General features: G+C 35.8%; 1 protein-coding gene across 1 annotated transcript in view; it reads right to left on the bottom strand.

The window, feature by feature from the left end:
- The window catches only part of IL1RAPL1 (interleukin 1 receptor accessory protein like 1), a 1,376,054-nt gene that overhangs the window by 844,144 nt on the left and 515,298 nt on the right, over positions 1-16,612 (bottom strand). The gene's annotated exons all lie outside the window — the stretch shown is intronic.

The raw sequence follows: 16,612 nt of genomic DNA, 5'->3' as shown, positions 1-16,612 counted from the left end.
CACCAAGTTGGGGAAATTTTTAGCCATTATTTTTTCAAACAGGCTTTTGATTCCTTGCTCAATCTCCTCTCCCTCTGGTACCCATATGATGCTGAATGTGTTATGCTTGTTGTTGTCCCCAAGACCCCATAGACTTTCATAATTTTTCAAAATTCTCTTTTATTTTTGATGCTCTCTACTTGGTTGCTTACTGTTATCTTGTCCTCTAAATCACTGATTTGATCTTCTGCTTCATCTAATCTGTTCTTGATTCCTTCTAGAGTATTCTTCATTTCAGATATTGTACTCTTAATTTCTGACTGGTTCATTTTTATGGTGTTTATGTCCTTTTTAATACTTACAATCTCTTTAAGTTATCACTCACTGAGATTATCCATTCTTTTCCTAAGGCCCTAGAGCATCCTTATAACTATTGTTTTAAATTCTCCATCTGTTATTTTGATTGCTTCCACTTCATTTAAATATTTTTTAAAATTATTATTTATTGATTTTTAGAGAGAGAAGAATGGAGAGCCAGGAACATCAATCTGTTCCTGTATGTGCCCTGGCTGGGGATTGAACCCACAACCTCTGCACATCAGGACAATGCTCTAACCAACTGAGCTTATCAGCCAGGGCTCATTTAAATCTTTTTCTAGTGATTCCTCTTATACTTTTATTTGGGGCATATTTCTTTGTCTCCCCATTTTGTCCCTGTGCATTAGGTAGATCTGCCATGACTTCCAAACTTGTTGTGATGGTTTTATGATCTAGGTGTCTTATTTGGCTCAGTGGCATAATCTCCCAGATCACATGATCTCAGGATTCCAAGAATGTTTCTTTTGGGTTACGTAGCCTGTCCTGTCTTAGTTGAATTTTAAATGTTCTTTGTCCTTTAGTGGGTGGAATTAATCATTCTGGCTGACTGACTATAATAATAAACCTCGATCACTGTGAGTCACAGTGCAGGGGCTGTCCCTGACCCCTCCATGTTAGAGGTTTTCCCATGAGGGTCTGCTGCCTTCTGGAATCCCCCTTTAAATGTGCTGTTGGTGTGGTTATTTGGGTCAAGCTCTTGTATTGTCTGAAGCCTGCCACTAGTTGTGTTGGCTCTGGGTCCACTTGGGCTGGGTTTAGGTACAGGTCAATGTCAGACATCATGTGTAACTGGCCTGGGGCTACTTGCCTGGAACTACCAGGGAATTCAATTTGTGCATAGGAAGGGCCAATCTGTTTACAAGGGTTGGTCTCTTCCAAGTTAAATATATTAAAGTTCTGAGGCTTCCTGAAGTCCACTTCTGTCAGCTACTCTGCCTCCCCCTCCCATGAAGTTGCTTGGTCTTCCTCTGGTGCCTTCTGAAGAAAGACTATAGAGTGGGCCCAAGTTCACCAAGATCCACAACATTCCATGGGTCTCAAGCTTGGTAGGAAAGGGTAAGCAGTGTCAGGAGAAAGGGGCTAGTGGGTCCCCTACTTAGGGGTTTAATGGTCAGACACTCAATGAGGGGAAAGTGGCCCTACTACAAAGCCATACCACTCAGTTTCTTCCATAGCCTGTGACTTTAGCTCCTTAAGGAGGAATGTTCTACAAGTTCAAGTTGGGTACTGCCAACCATTCCTTCTGTAGAGGGAATAAAAAGGCAAGCCCAGTGATTTGACAGGTGGTGGCAGTGCACCAGTTGTGCACTCAAGATGCAGAAGACTGACCCCCTTTCCAAAGTTACACTGTTCAATCACTCTCTGAGTTTCTAAGAGCTTCTCCAGAAAATGAGTACCCAAAAGATCCCTGCTGAGTGCAACCAGCAGACCCCTCTTCAGGACCAGAGCACAGCAGCATGGTGTTGCCAGTAGTTGGAGGACCAGACACTTCACTCTCCAGGTGAGTTCTAAACAATAGAAGTGCTCAACCCTGGGAAGGTGGTATTTGGGTCTCTAGCAGACTCTCTTCTCTACTAGGCAGATCAAATCTCCACTGATTTTCACCAGCAGATGCTATGAGGGCCCTATACTCATCTGTGTTGCTCTAAGTTGTGGATCCCTGTGTGAGGTTGAGACTCCAAGCTCCTGGGGGGAGGGAGTTTTGCAGCTGAAATACACCTCTACTTCTCAGTGGCCACACACAAGTGTGCAAGACAACACTTACCATGTCTCTGACCTTTTTACCAGTCTTTATGTGGCTTTTTTTTCTATAAATCCTTGATTTTAATATTTCAGTCCAGATAACCTTCAGTTGAGTTTTTAGGTTGATTTTTTTATAATTTAGCTGTAAATTGGGTTTGGCACAGAGATCAAGTGAGTGTAGTTTTCACCAACTCTGCAACCATCTAGTAACATTATGAATGATATTAGAAACTACTCAAACCATAGAGTATGTATAAATATATATATATGCACATATGTATATAATACATATTGCATGCATATAATAATATATACATACACACACATATATATGTATGTGTAAATCTATACAATGAATGCAAACAATCTTAAGTTACAAGCAAGAACATGGGTAAATCTCACAAACATAATGTTCAACAGAAGAAGCAAGACTCACACAAAAAATATATCATTCATGGTTCCATTTATAAAAGTTACAAAAATGATAAAAATATTCTGTCAGAAATCCTAATGGTGGTTACCTTTGGAGGGTAAAGAAAACAATGGGTCTAAAAGGGAGTTTATAGGGGTCCTGGTAACATTTTTTTCTTGAGTTACATACTTACTCCTCAGCTGTGTTCTATTTGTGAAGAATCAGGGAGCTGTCCACTTATAATATGTGTACCTTTCTAACTGCAGAAACACCTACCCTTATGATTCTTTTATGGAAATAGTAACCATCCTCATGATTACTATTTAACCAGTCTAAACCTCTAAGAATTGACTATTATATGAAGCCAAATGTATCCTGATAGATATTCTAAGTGTAAGTGATCAGGTGAGATAGAAAGAAAAGTTTCTTGAAGAGCACTGCATTTTCATATAGAAGAAGAACCCTCCTGCAGATCCTTAAAAAACGAAGAGATAATCTTGTAATGTTTCTCTTTGTAAAAAATGGTCAAGGGTTCATGGTGGCTGATGTTCCTTTTAAAAGCCTTCTAAATCCTACTGAGATTTCTTTTAGATGGAAGTTCTTTCTTTCTGTTCCCACTGATAATTATTAATTGAGTTGAAACGTCCCAATAAGGCAGGTAAAGTCTCTCAAATGGAAAGTGTTTTCAATGCAGATATCACAAGGAACATATGCCAAATCAAACAGCATAATAAAAGCTTGAATTCAGTAAGAACATTTCAACTTGAAATGTTTATTTTTAAAAATGTTCTTAAGCCAAATGCAAGTTTGCGTACATTAAATGCTTTCAGCAATAAGAGAAAGGGTTTTGTAATTTTAATGAGTGAGAGCTTTGAGCCAATAGAGAACAAATATTAATTTCAGATACAAACACTTGTAAAGATTTTAAATTCTTGGGAAATGTGACAGATCACTGAAAAAAATAAGATGAAAAAAATTATTTCGAGTTTGCCCTGAACAACTAGATATTCATATAAAATATTATATCATGAGCATTCAGTTTTCATCCAATGGTATAAAAGAAGGTACACTTTATGTGTTTTTGACCATGAAGTAAGATACTGAGTTACATCTTTTTAATCTAATATTTCTCATTGAGCAAAAAGCAACATAGGCGTAACAACTAAACAGTGGTAAATAGTTGTTTCAAAAAAAAATCAGAGAAAGGTGTTGCAAGATAAACAAGTAGATATAGAATAAAGTTCCGAACAAATAGAAAATATCAACTGTTACTTATTTACTTTTTTGATAGATTTTTAAGAACACGGTACACTGGAAATACATAGAACTATGAATAATATTTTCTCTCTACTTAGATTATGCCCCAAATTTTTTTATTTATTCATTTTTAGAGATGAGAGAGAGGGAGAGAGAGAGACAGAGGAGCTGGAAGCATCAACTCCCATATGTGCCTTGACCAGGCAAGCCCAGGGTTTCAAACCGGCGACCCCAGCATTTCCAGGTTGATGCTTTATCCACCACGCCACCACAGGTCAGGCAGATTATGCCCAAATTTATAGTCTGTTATCAAGTAGTAGAATATCACAATATATATATATATATATATATATATATATATATATATATATATATATATATATATATATATATACCAGGAGATATTCTTAAGTCTATAATTTTAATTTCTGAAATTTAAAAATGCATTTTTATGAATTTTCATTGAATAACATTATATGATATTTTTTATGTTTTTTTCTCACAAGTTAAAAGAATAGATTATTCCTATCTAACTCTATCTCATATTTTCAGGATATTTCCCCATCGTATTTTATAACAACTAAGTTTTATTAGGATCCTATTGTGTGCTTGTGGTAGAGAATATAACACCAAAAGAAAGAGGTAGAATGAATCTCTCTTGCCCTTAAGAAACCCTCATATCAATGTGTATGTGTGTGCATTTGCGGGGAGGTGATAGGGACTGAGGACAGTGATCAATTACAGGTCAAGACCTTCTCAAAACTAGAGGCTATTCTTGTGTGTGTGTGTGTGTGTGTGTGTGAGAGAGAGAGAGAGAGAGAGAGAGAGAGAGAGAGAGAGAGAGAGAGATTGAGAGAAAGACAGAAAGAGTAACAGATAGTGACAGAAAGGCAGGAAGGGAGAGAAATGACAAGCATCAATTCTTTGTTGTAGCTCCTTAGTCTCCCTAGTTATTTAGTGATTGCTTTCTTATATGTGCCTTGACCAGGGGGCCACAGTAGAGTGAGTTACCCCTTGCGCAAGCGAGGAACCTTGCATGAAAGCCAGCGACCTTGGGCTTCAAGCCAGTGATTTTGGGCTCAAGCAGTGACCATGGGGTCACGTCTATAAAACCACATTAAAGCCAGTGACCCCATGCTCAAGCTGGTGAGCCTGAGCTCAAGCTGGATGAGCTCATGCTCAAGGCTGCAACCTCAAGGCCTCAAACCTGGACTTCTGCATCCCAGTCCAACACTCTATCCACTGCACAACCACCTAGTCAGCCTAGAGGCTATTCTAAGAGCAGTGTAAAATTATTTTTCTCCATAGATTATAACCTCCTTGAGAATAAATTCTAGATTCTTTATTTCCATACATTCTACGTTTACCAAAATGTCTGGCACACACTTGATGATCAAAAAGTATTTGCTACTGAATCAGTGAATGAATGAAGGAAAAATCTTGACAAGGAGGAAAGAACATACAGAAAAAATTAACATGGAGACAGTTTAGTTCAGGTCATCTTGTATTAATAAAATACATTCTAGATGAAGGGCATCTCTTGCAAAGTAAAATGAGAGACTTTCTAGAGAATAGACCCTCTTCATGAATGTGAGGCTAACAGGGTGTGGAAAGGGGAAGAACAGTGAGATCACTCTGCGCTGGGTACAGCTTTTTGATAGCTTTCAGGATTAAAAAAAAAATCCACAGAAGATAACTGCGCCTGGGGTAGGAAGCATACAGCAGAGTTATGAATGACTGGGTTTGAGGAGGACTGTCAGAGACAAAGAGGTCAGGTAAGAAGTTCCTGACATCACAAAGCCACAAATGACAAAACTTTGAGTGGTTACTGAGATACAAATAGTGATAACTGAACTGTCACAGATTCATTGCAAAGAACACACAGAATGTGACAAGATTATGGAGGGTTTTTTTTTGTTGTTGTTTTGTTTTTTTAAAGCAATATCTGTCCAACATTGCAAAGGAGAAAGATTTGTATTTATCCCTTGCACATTTTACTTTCTGGCAATTTCTGTGATTATCTGTAGCAGCAGTAACACCTCTGAGTATTTGTTAAGAGCAGTTTTTTACAGGGTCTGTTCTAAGGACAATTTTTTTTCCTATCACCATGGCAGCATTGCCAAAATAAATTATCTGTGTAAAGTTTCAAGGCTTACTTCAAACACTTTAGTGGCAAAATACTGGATAAATGAAATCATCATATTTATATATAGAGAGATTTTATTTTATGTAAAAAGACTTGATGCATTCTATTTAAAGGATTCAGTGTTGACAGTTTTTCTTTGGTTCATTGAACGACTGATTAATGAGTACTATAGTGCAGTGGTCCCCAACCCCCAGGCAGCAGACCAGTACCGGTCCGTGGGCCATTTGGTACCGGTCCGCAGAGAAAGAATAAATAACTTACATTAATTCTGTTTTATTTATATTTAAGTCTGAATGATGTTTTATTTTTAAAAAATGACCAGATTCCCTCTGTTACATCCATCTAAGACTCACTCTTGACGCTTGTCTTAGTCATGTGATACATTTATCCGTCCCACCCTAAAGGCGGGTCCATGAAAATATTTTCTGACATTAAACCGGTCCGTGGCTCAAAAAAGGTTGGGGATCACTGGTATAGTGGATATTTTGGATCAATTACCACTAAGGTTTTTAGGACCCTCTTCTATATTGTTATCCTTTATATAGAGGCTAGAAAGCAAAAAAATATTTACTTTCCTGGATATTCTTGTAGCTAAGGGTAGCTATATATTAAATTTCTTGGCAAGAAGATGCAAGCAGAAATCCTTTGACAGGAATACCAAGAAAGATTATTAACATAGATAGAATAAACTAGAATTCCCTAACATCATTCTAGTCTGTTCATTTCTCCTTTTTACTTTTTACCTGATATATTTCTAGAATATTAACACAGTATTTGGTGTACTACAACAATTTATTAAGCATGAGTTTAAAATCCACAAGCTGAAAAATGGTGGTGCAGAAAAATGGAAGAAATTTGAATTCTTTATGGCACATCAGTGTTCAAATATTTGCTTCTGGATTTCCTTTTATATGAGAAAAAATAAGTTTATCTGATTAAGCTACTGATAAGTTTTTCTGATGCTTACAGCTAAACAAATCCACAAAACTACCCACCATATACCAGAAGTGATATATACAAGATATATAAATATATGAGAAAATTTCTATTCTCAAGATGTTAAAATCTAAGAATATCAATAGGTATTATATAGTATGCTTAAGTTTTGTACAGCAATGTGTTAAGAAACTATGTAAATTATCCACCATAACCTCAAAACTATGCCTGACCAGGTGGTGATACAGAGGATAGAGTGTTGGCCTGGGTCACAGAGGACTCAGGTTCAAAACTCCAAGGTTGCCCACTTGAGCATGGGCTCATCCAGCTTGAGTGCAGGCTCAGCAGCTTGAGTGTAGGGTCACTGGCTTGAGCGTGGGATCATAGATATGACCCCATGGCCACTGGTTTGAACCCAAGGTCGCTGGTTTGAGCAAGGGGTCACTGGCTTGGCTGTAGCCCCCGCTCAAGGGTCAAGGAACATATGAAAAAGCAATCAATGAACAACTATGGGGCCACAATGAAGAATTGAGGCTTATCATCTCTCTCCTCCCCGTCTTTCTGTCTTTATCTATCCCTGTATCTTTCTCTTGCTAAAAAACAAACAAACAAACAAAACCAAAATCTTGATTTAACATGAATTAAAGAAAATATGCCATTATTGTTGGCTGATGAAATATAGTTCAATTTTTCTTCCTAAAAAAGTTATGACATTTAAGGTAAATTAGTTAGATATATAATAATAATGGGTTACTTATATTAATGAATACAACATGATGATTTTAAAAATTTAAGTGATAACCTACTATTTATAAAAATTCTGAATTTTAACTTATGAAAGTATTATAAACTTTCCTTTTAAAATTTATTTCAGTAAAAAAAATATGATTCAATTTAAAGGAAGTGACTAAGTATATAAAGCACAGGTAGAAATCAACATGGCACACTTAGGCTAGGGGAAACTTAAGTTTGGAGAACAGTACACAATTTTATATTTTTACTCACATTCTTCTCAAGTAAACACATAGTATTCCCTGTATATTTTCTGAATTACATGTAAATATTATTTTATAGTCTGGCTTTCAAAATGATCACAAATTTTTATAATTTTATAGAACACAACTTTTAACGAACTTTAAGGGCAAACAAAAAAAGTAAGATAGCCACAATCAAATGTTTTAGTCTCTCTTCAAAGCAGCCGAAATTTCTCTTTCACACTCTGGGTTGTTACATCCAGATGTACAATTGATTTAGCACTATTGAGAAAAGTCAGTGTCTTGTATGTTTTTCCAATTCTAAATCTGCCTAGAAATCATAAAGCTATTGGGATTGGAAAGAGTGAAAAACTAAGACATAAGTAATGTACTGAATAAAGAGACTGGTGTCTATTTTGATAAAAGCAAATCTTGTATGACATGTACTCTTCCATATGCAGACAGAACCCAGCTACTTTAAATATATAAGAAAATCTCAGCATCCTGCACAAAGTAGAGGGTTACTAATGATGTCTATGTGCATATCCATATACATTATATTTATATGCATATAGCAAGAGTAAATCACATAAGACATAGCATCTCTTTCTTTAATGAACTTCTATTCACATGTTCTGAACTGCAAAATTCACCCATTTACGGACATTCTAAATAGCTGTGGTCAATGCCATTCTTTGGAGGCCGATAGATGGCATTGTTGTATCAGGCAGCTCTGTCCTGCCTTGAAAACAAGGTTTTCCAATGTTATACAGGTCTTTGTAAATTTTCCCAGCATCTTTATATAAATTGTTTGAAAATTCTTTTAGAGAAAGTTCTCAGCCTCTATAGTTTTGACTTGCTTTTCCACTAAAAGTACAGAGGAACTGGGTTATTTCCTTGCTGAGTTATGTAAAAGTGGCAGGATCAAATCTTTCAACCTTCAACATATTCTAATTTTCCACCTTATTCTTTTGATTTTATTTGAACCCTAAGAAAAATCTTTGTGCTAGATGTAGAGAAGAGTCCTGGTTTTCCTCAGCCTGGTTTCGTCTGACAGAGAATGGCAGCCAATTCTATAATGCTGCAGGTCATTTCAACTCAGTGAAAAATCCGTTATCTGTTGAATTAAATATGGTTATCTTTAATAGCAAATGTATGGTAAAAGTTTTTGCTCATTTTTGTTTTAATGAAAGCAAAATGTCCTATTCTTTTTACTAGATATGGAATCAGATTATATAAGTTTTAAACTTTTAAAGGGTTGAATTCTCATGAATTAAATGTAAAAGTTTCCCTCTCAGTTTGAGCTTTAATAAAAGCATTTAAGAGTTTCTAATACTGGAATTATTTTCTTCCTATGGATATAATTAGGGAGGAGGATTTTCAATAATCTAGGGTAGTGTTGGACAAAGAAAATATGAAGAGCCTGACCAGGCAGTGGCACAGTGGATAGATTATCAGACTGGGATGTGGAGAACTGAGGTTCAAAACCCAAGGTCGCCGTTTTGAGTGCGGGCTCATCTAGCTTGAGCATGGGGTCGCTGACTTGAGTGTGGGATCATAGATATGACCCCATAGTTGCTGACTTAAGCCCAAGGTTTCTGGTTTGATCAAGGGGTCACTAGCTTTGCTGTAGCCCCCAGTCAAGGCATATATGAGAAAGTAATCAATGAACAACTAAGGAGCTGCTACAAAGAATTTGTGCTTCTCATCTCTCTCCCATCCTGTCTGTCTGTCCTTATCTGTCCCTCTTTCTGACTCTCTGTCTCCATCAAAAAAAAAAGAAAAGAAAACATGAAGAAAATTTATAAAATTAAAATACCTATTTAACAACCCCTCCCCCCATTTCAAACCAACTTTAAGAAAATCATGTTTAAAACCAACTACTGGCCAAGGTAATAGGAGGTATTACTGAATAGTAAAACAGCTGAAACAGATGCAGGGGAAAAAACAACAACAGAGAAATATGGAGTTTGAGATATGTACCCCAAGTGTTATAGAAGGCAATAGAGATAAAATCACCTGTAGGCCACAGCTATTTTTTCTTCCTTCCTTCCTTCCTTCCTTCCTTCCTTCCTTCCTCCCTTCCCTTCCCTTCCCTTCCCTTCCCTTCCCTTCCCTTCCCTTCCCTTCCCTTCCCTTCCCTTCCCTTCCCTTCCCTTCCCTTCCCTTCCCTTTCCTTCCTTCCTTCCTTCCTTCCTTCCTTCCTTCCTTCCTTCCTTCCTTCATTTCTTCCTTCTTTCTTTCTTCCTTTCTTTCTTTTTCTTTCTTTCATCTTTCTTTCCTTCTTTCTTTTTTTGCAACACAGACAGAGATAGGGACAGACAGACAGGAAGGAGAGAGATGAGAAGTATCAATTCTTCACTGCAGCTCCTTAGTCTCCTTAGTTGTTCACTGATTGTTTTTTCATATGTGCCTTGACCAGAGGGGCTACAGCAAAGTGAGTGACCCCTTGCTCAAGCCAGCAACCTTGGCCTCAAACCAGCGATCTTGGGCTTCAAGCCAGTGACCTTTGGGCTCAAGCCAGCAACCATGGGGTCATGCCTATGATCACATGCTCAAGTCAGTGACCCCATGCTCAAGCTAGTGAGTCCATACTCAAGTCGGATGAGCCCATGCTCAATCAAGCAACCTCGGGGTTTTGAACCTGGGTCCTCTGCATCCCAGTCCAAAGCTCTGTCCACTCGGCAACTGCCTGGTCAAACAACAGCTATACTTTCACAGTGACTGTTCCTGTTGGAACTCTGGCTCAAAACTTAAGTAATATAAGTCTTACATCTTCCTGGGATGAAATGAGTAAGAAAAATATCTCAGAAAACAAAGCCACACAATTTGTTTTGAATGTGCTAAACTGAATCATATGGGTTTCCCCTCATTTTCCAGCATAGCAGCTCAGTATCAACTTAAGGCAAAACAGGGAATGCAGTAAAGTAGAAAGAAGCTGCTGCTGCTGCTGCTGCTGCTGCTGTGTGTGTGTGTGTGTGTGTGTGTGTGTATTTCTCTACCTTCAAATAGAAACACTAACCATGACCATGATAAAAATAGAAAAAAAGCTTTCAAATTTAAATTAAAATACACATTTGAATGATTCCAACTATGCCTACCTCCTCTAAATTCAGCCTTATGTTTTCTGCCATTTTTTCTGCTCTTCCCCTTTATGCTCCCTCCCCATGAACAATAACCTGAAAAAATAACCAGTTAAAACAAAATGATCCAAATAGGAACATTAATAATATTACAGGTGCATTTCTAGGACAAAAAGCATCAATATCAATTTGCTTAGAGGTAAGACTGATCTCATTTTCTCCAGGGGACAAGCATTTTTCCCTGACAAGTAGTGGACACTGAATCATGACATCCTGAAGTCTGTTGAAAATAATAGTAGTGACTAAACTTTTCAGGGCCACAGACTAAGATGACAATGCAGTTATGTTATTTCTTCATAAAGATATTCTATAAACCTTTGTTACATTAAATGTAATTGTTTAGGGAATTGTTTTCATTTCATTTGCAGAGTACTGTGTGTTGTTAGATGATAGTTATTTAAAATTCACTTCTTTTGAAGATAATTACAATTTTCTATAATAGCTTATTCTTTTCTTGAGGTAAAGGAATGACAAACACCACTTAAATATCAATATTTCCCTCACAGTCACTTTGGAAGTATACCCCAAGTCAGACCTGACTAGTGAAAGCAAGAAAATGATTGAACATTAAACACCTAATTTGCAATTTAAATAAAGAAAAAAACATAAATAATTTTAGTACACTTAAATTGTCTGATTTTCCTAGAAAAATTGTTATAACCTTTTAATAACATTGGCTAAAAATAATGAGGCTAATATACTTTGGACAAACTATTACTAGGTACAGAGTGCTGAAAAGCAGATATAGTGTGCATGCATTTTCATAGCTTTAAGGAAGACTCAAGCAAAGAGAAAATGCTATGAAGACATTTTGAACATAAAAATGAAACCATCTGATGTAACTAGTCTATTTATAATATGTGAAAATATTTTTTAGAGGGGAATAGTTATGGAAATGTTTGGGTTTTCTTTTAACATTTCCCCTAGATATATCAGTTTTAACATTTTTTTCTAGATATATCAGTTTTGTTATTTAATCATTGGTTATTCAGTATATTGAGAAGACAAACTCAATACAACAACCAAATGTGACACTTAATACTTTTATATAGCAAGAGATCCTGGGTCTCTATTAATGTTGATTTATGAAATAATGAGTTTTAATGTTTATAGTTAGTTTAGGTAAAAATGGTTTCCTCTGTAATATCATAAAAATTATCTTAAATGATGGTATTATTTTATATTAATAATTTTTTTCTGGACATCTTTGGGATCAACTTGCTCTGACTAGTAATTCAAGAACTTAATAGCATTTCTAATTACTTTTGAGCTATCCACGACTACACTATTTGGGCAGCACTCTTTATGTATAGATATTTCATTTATTAAACTAAACTCTATCTCCCACAGCTTCCACACTTTCCAAATCAGAATAAGCTTTCAAACTAGCTCTACTCTACTGCGTTTTCATTGCTGATCTTTGAATAATTCAGAATAACGACCATTTTTTTCCCTAAATATGTTTTCTTTCTTTCCCTAGCTTCTTTATGTCTTACTCATATGGTATGGTATCAAGCATCCTCACCATTTACATTACCCAGGACAGTTTGTGTCTTGTTAATGTTTTTATAATTTCAACCCCTTATTTTGTAAAGTACCATCCAGTGCCAAAACAGTCGAATTATTATTGGATTAGAGATCACAAATAACAATATTAAGAGCCCAGAAAACACAGAATATAAGCATATTGGGTGAAGATAAAAGGAAGAAAGGAAGGAAAGGAGGAAGGAAGACGAAAGCAAGCAAGAACACAAGCAAGGAAACACCTGCTCTGTATGTAATATCTTTGTTGAGACATTTCATGCCATTTGACTTTATCAGAAATATGACCCCAACTCTACCTTGACATTCCCAGATAAAAGGATTCAATACTGTCATACAGGTTTCTAACAGGGCTTTATAACTTATTCTTTGGAAATAAGATACTTCTTCTTTTTCAGTGGCCTTCATAATCTGGTGTAAGAGACACGGACTGAGACAGCCATAGCTCGGAAGAGTTAATCAGAGGGAACCTAAGGATGCTCACAAAGCTGGTGCATAAAAGTCAAGGCAACAAAATACAAACATTCATTGAACTTTGATTTTTACATGCTGCTGCGTTTATTCTTAAAACAAATATTTTAGCACTGAATCAACTCTCTAAGCAATCAGCAATATTAATATAGAGTGAAATTGACTTTTAACTATTGTGTACTTTATTCTGAGCTCACATCACAAGAAACTTAAGAAAGTTAGTGAATGCCTCTGTAGAATGATACCTTAGCGGCTTTCAGTCCACTTTGGGTTCAGGACTGATGTGTTCTCTGGGGCCCATCTAACATTTTCTCTTAAAGTTTTTAATTAATTGTCAATTATTTAATAATCAAAACGTTCCACATATTAATCTAGATTTCATATTCTTTACAAACTTCAACGATATGATAACTTTGGGGCAGCACTGTTAGTGGGCCACAGTCACCTAGGGTATACTTGCAAAACGTAAATAGGCTATAAGTTCTCCAGTTTGTCATTCATCCTCTCCAGTTTGCTATATTGTCTACTACCCTTGTCATGCACCATATTATATATACATTTCTGTTTGGCCACTCTAGATACAAGAGATGTGAACCATCAATACTTCTCAGTATGTCTCTAGATCATTCACATTCGTATTTCACGGGCAGCCACATACTTACTGACTCTGACCTTGGACAGCTGAACTCCTCTGTCCATGAATTTCCCTAACTGTAGAATTAGACTAATAAATGTACATATTTCAAAGGATTTTTGTGAGGATTAACTTAATTTATATATGCAAAAAGTTTTAGAAAATATTTAGCCATAGTAAACTCTATGGTGTTGTCTAATAATCTTCTATTTCCCCTTCTTATTATCATTGCCATCATCAGCATCCTTGTCACTACTGCTATGCTATGTGATATTCACAATTCCCAGCTGCCCACATGTAAGTACACCCGTTTGTGTACACTGACTATAACACATCCAGCTTATATAGATCAATTCTGAAATTCTTCCAAGTTCTATAGAATATAATATTTCACCTAGGTATGTTATATAGTTATTTTGTATATTAACAGGCATTGTCATTTTATAGTTTTATCACAATATTATTACTCTTTTCTAATAGCATTCTATTATTTCACCACTACTGTTAAGCTTCTCAAGTGCAGGTTCTTTATTTATTTGTGTATCTCTTTAATATAACTGGTATCTCAATATATGCTTACTGAAAAAAAAAATGATCTCTGGTTTCATCAGAATACCAGATAATGTTGCACAATATGAAAATAAGCCCTCCTTACCTGTATTTCTTTTAATTTTATTAACTATTAGGACTCCCTAGGTGTTTGTCAACCTAATATAAAAGTAAAAATTCTTATATCTGAATATTTTAAATTAACATCCTATCACTTTAAAAGCCTTACATTGAATAAGATGGTCCATTTTTCTTAATAGCATATTTTCCAAAGCAGGTTTCATTATTTTTGAATCCAGGTCCTGTCATTTCTATAAATTGTGACTATTTAGTTATACTTAGCCTAACAAACTCTCTCACTGATTTTTAAGCTACAACATTTAAACAGGTTAGTTTAATTTCATTGATCAAAATCATACCTCTATTCATCCAAGGATTCTTGATTTTTTCCTATAAATAAATAATCTAAGAAAACAACTTGATTATTTATTGTATAGTGCTATTGATTAGACTGACAGGTATAATTTTTTAAGTGTTATTTTCCCAGGGCTCAGAAGAGCAGCGTTGGTAATGAAATGTGAAGTCATGCCCCAATTTCAGCACTCCCAGGCTGAAGTAAGAACATAATAGCTCAAACAGAAGCGAGTGCTGAGATGCAAGCTTGTCAAAGGCTAAACCAGGGATTATCTCAGCAATGCACCCATCCCTTTGAAGGAGACTCCCTTTGGTGGCTCTTTAAGCAGTTTCTTGGCTACCTGTTTTCCAACAATATCAGTCTGTCTGGTCTCTCTTTTCCTCTCTAAAGACATAAACACTACCCTGGAAGGTTTTATCCCAGTAACTTCTTTTGCTTTAATATAAACGTTGTCAATTATGTATATCTGGAAAAAAACTTTAGGATATTTTCTAAATATAATCTTTACCTGAATGAGTAACTATATACTCTATATACTCTCTACAAGACAGGGGTATCAGTATTAGCTGATCCTAAAGTAATCAAATTGTTATCTATTAAGAACACTTGATATAATTTAGTACAAGTCACTCTTCTCATAACTGACTGTGTAACGTGAAAGCTTAAGAGGTGTTCCCTAGTCCCCTTGGCTAATTGGTGGCAAGGCAATTCCCCAAACTTTCTAACACACCATACGAGCCACTACTGCATAAATAGGGAGTGCTGAATAAAAACATGTTAAGCAGCAAAATTCTGCCTCTCCAGGTATTTGCCTCTATATTTAACTTGGGGAGCCCCTTACTTTTATGCCAGTAGTAGGCTCAGGAATTTATTGAAGCACTGTGATCTCTTATGCATTATAACTACATACTAAATGGGTTTTTAATTTGGTCAACCAAGATGGGATGGGATGGCACTTTTTTTTTATCAGGGCTTGCTGATACAAGCCCTACTTGTTAAGGAGACTGACTCTTCTGGTATTTAGAGTTTTATTCCCTGTGATTTAGATCAGGTTAAATTTGTATATATGCATCACTAGTATGTAAATAAATAAATACAAGTTTGCCAATAATATTTGCATCATTCCAAAAACAATGTTTCCACCCCTTATATACTTTTTAATATCCTTTCATCAATTTCCATGTAAGTAAAAAATGCAAACCAAAAATGCTCCTGAAGAAAATGACACACCAGTATTCATAAATACAAGAACAATGATTAATGATAGTCATATTCTTCCTAATCCATAGATGCAACACTATGATAGGCATATAGAGTTGGGTTAATACATAACTGTCCAAAGAATATGTGTGTCTGTGTGTCAACAATGTAAAAAAAAGTTACATTTTCTTTACATTTATTAATAGTTTATTCCCAGATCAATTGTGCTGAAAATCTGAAAACCCAGATATTTATTCCCGTAACTATAAAGAAAAATCATGATGAGAACATTAAGTAGACAATTATATAGCTTTGTTGATGGCTGTGTACTGATTCATGACACCTGCCACAATTTTTGCACATGACAGAACAGGATTCAGGTGTAGATAAAAGCAAGCTGACCAAAATGTCACGTTCTTTGGGCATTTGATTTTACCTAAACAGAATCTAGAGCCTTTCAGTGGTATGCTATGGAATGGCTTGTAAAATTTTCAATTAGGGTGAATGGTTGCCCAAGCCACACAATGATTTTGTTTCATCTGAATGATAGGTAACAATTGTCATATGGTTAGTCTCTCCCAGAGTATCTTTTTATAAGAGTACACCTTAACCTTATCTTATAAATGTCTATTGGTTATATATGTTACTAGTTTAAACACAGCAAAAACTACTGTAACTTCATTGTAAATATCCTCATTTTTTAAAAGAATTTTTAAATTTTCTGCACAATATCTGAACCCAAATAAATAATTATGCAGTTACCCTTTATGCATGAAGACATAAATAGCAGAAATATTTTGGTAAAAGTCAAAGGCTGATACCACATTTCCAAG

This window comes from Saccopteryx leptura, chromosome X, assembly GCF_036850995.1.
Source record: "Saccopteryx leptura isolate mSacLep1 chromosome X, mSacLep1_pri_phased_curated, whole genome shotgun sequence".
NCBI lineage: Eukaryota > Metazoa > Chordata > Mammalia > Chiroptera > Emballonuridae > Saccopteryx > Saccopteryx leptura.
This window is presented reverse-complemented; position numbering and strand designations above follow the sequence as displayed.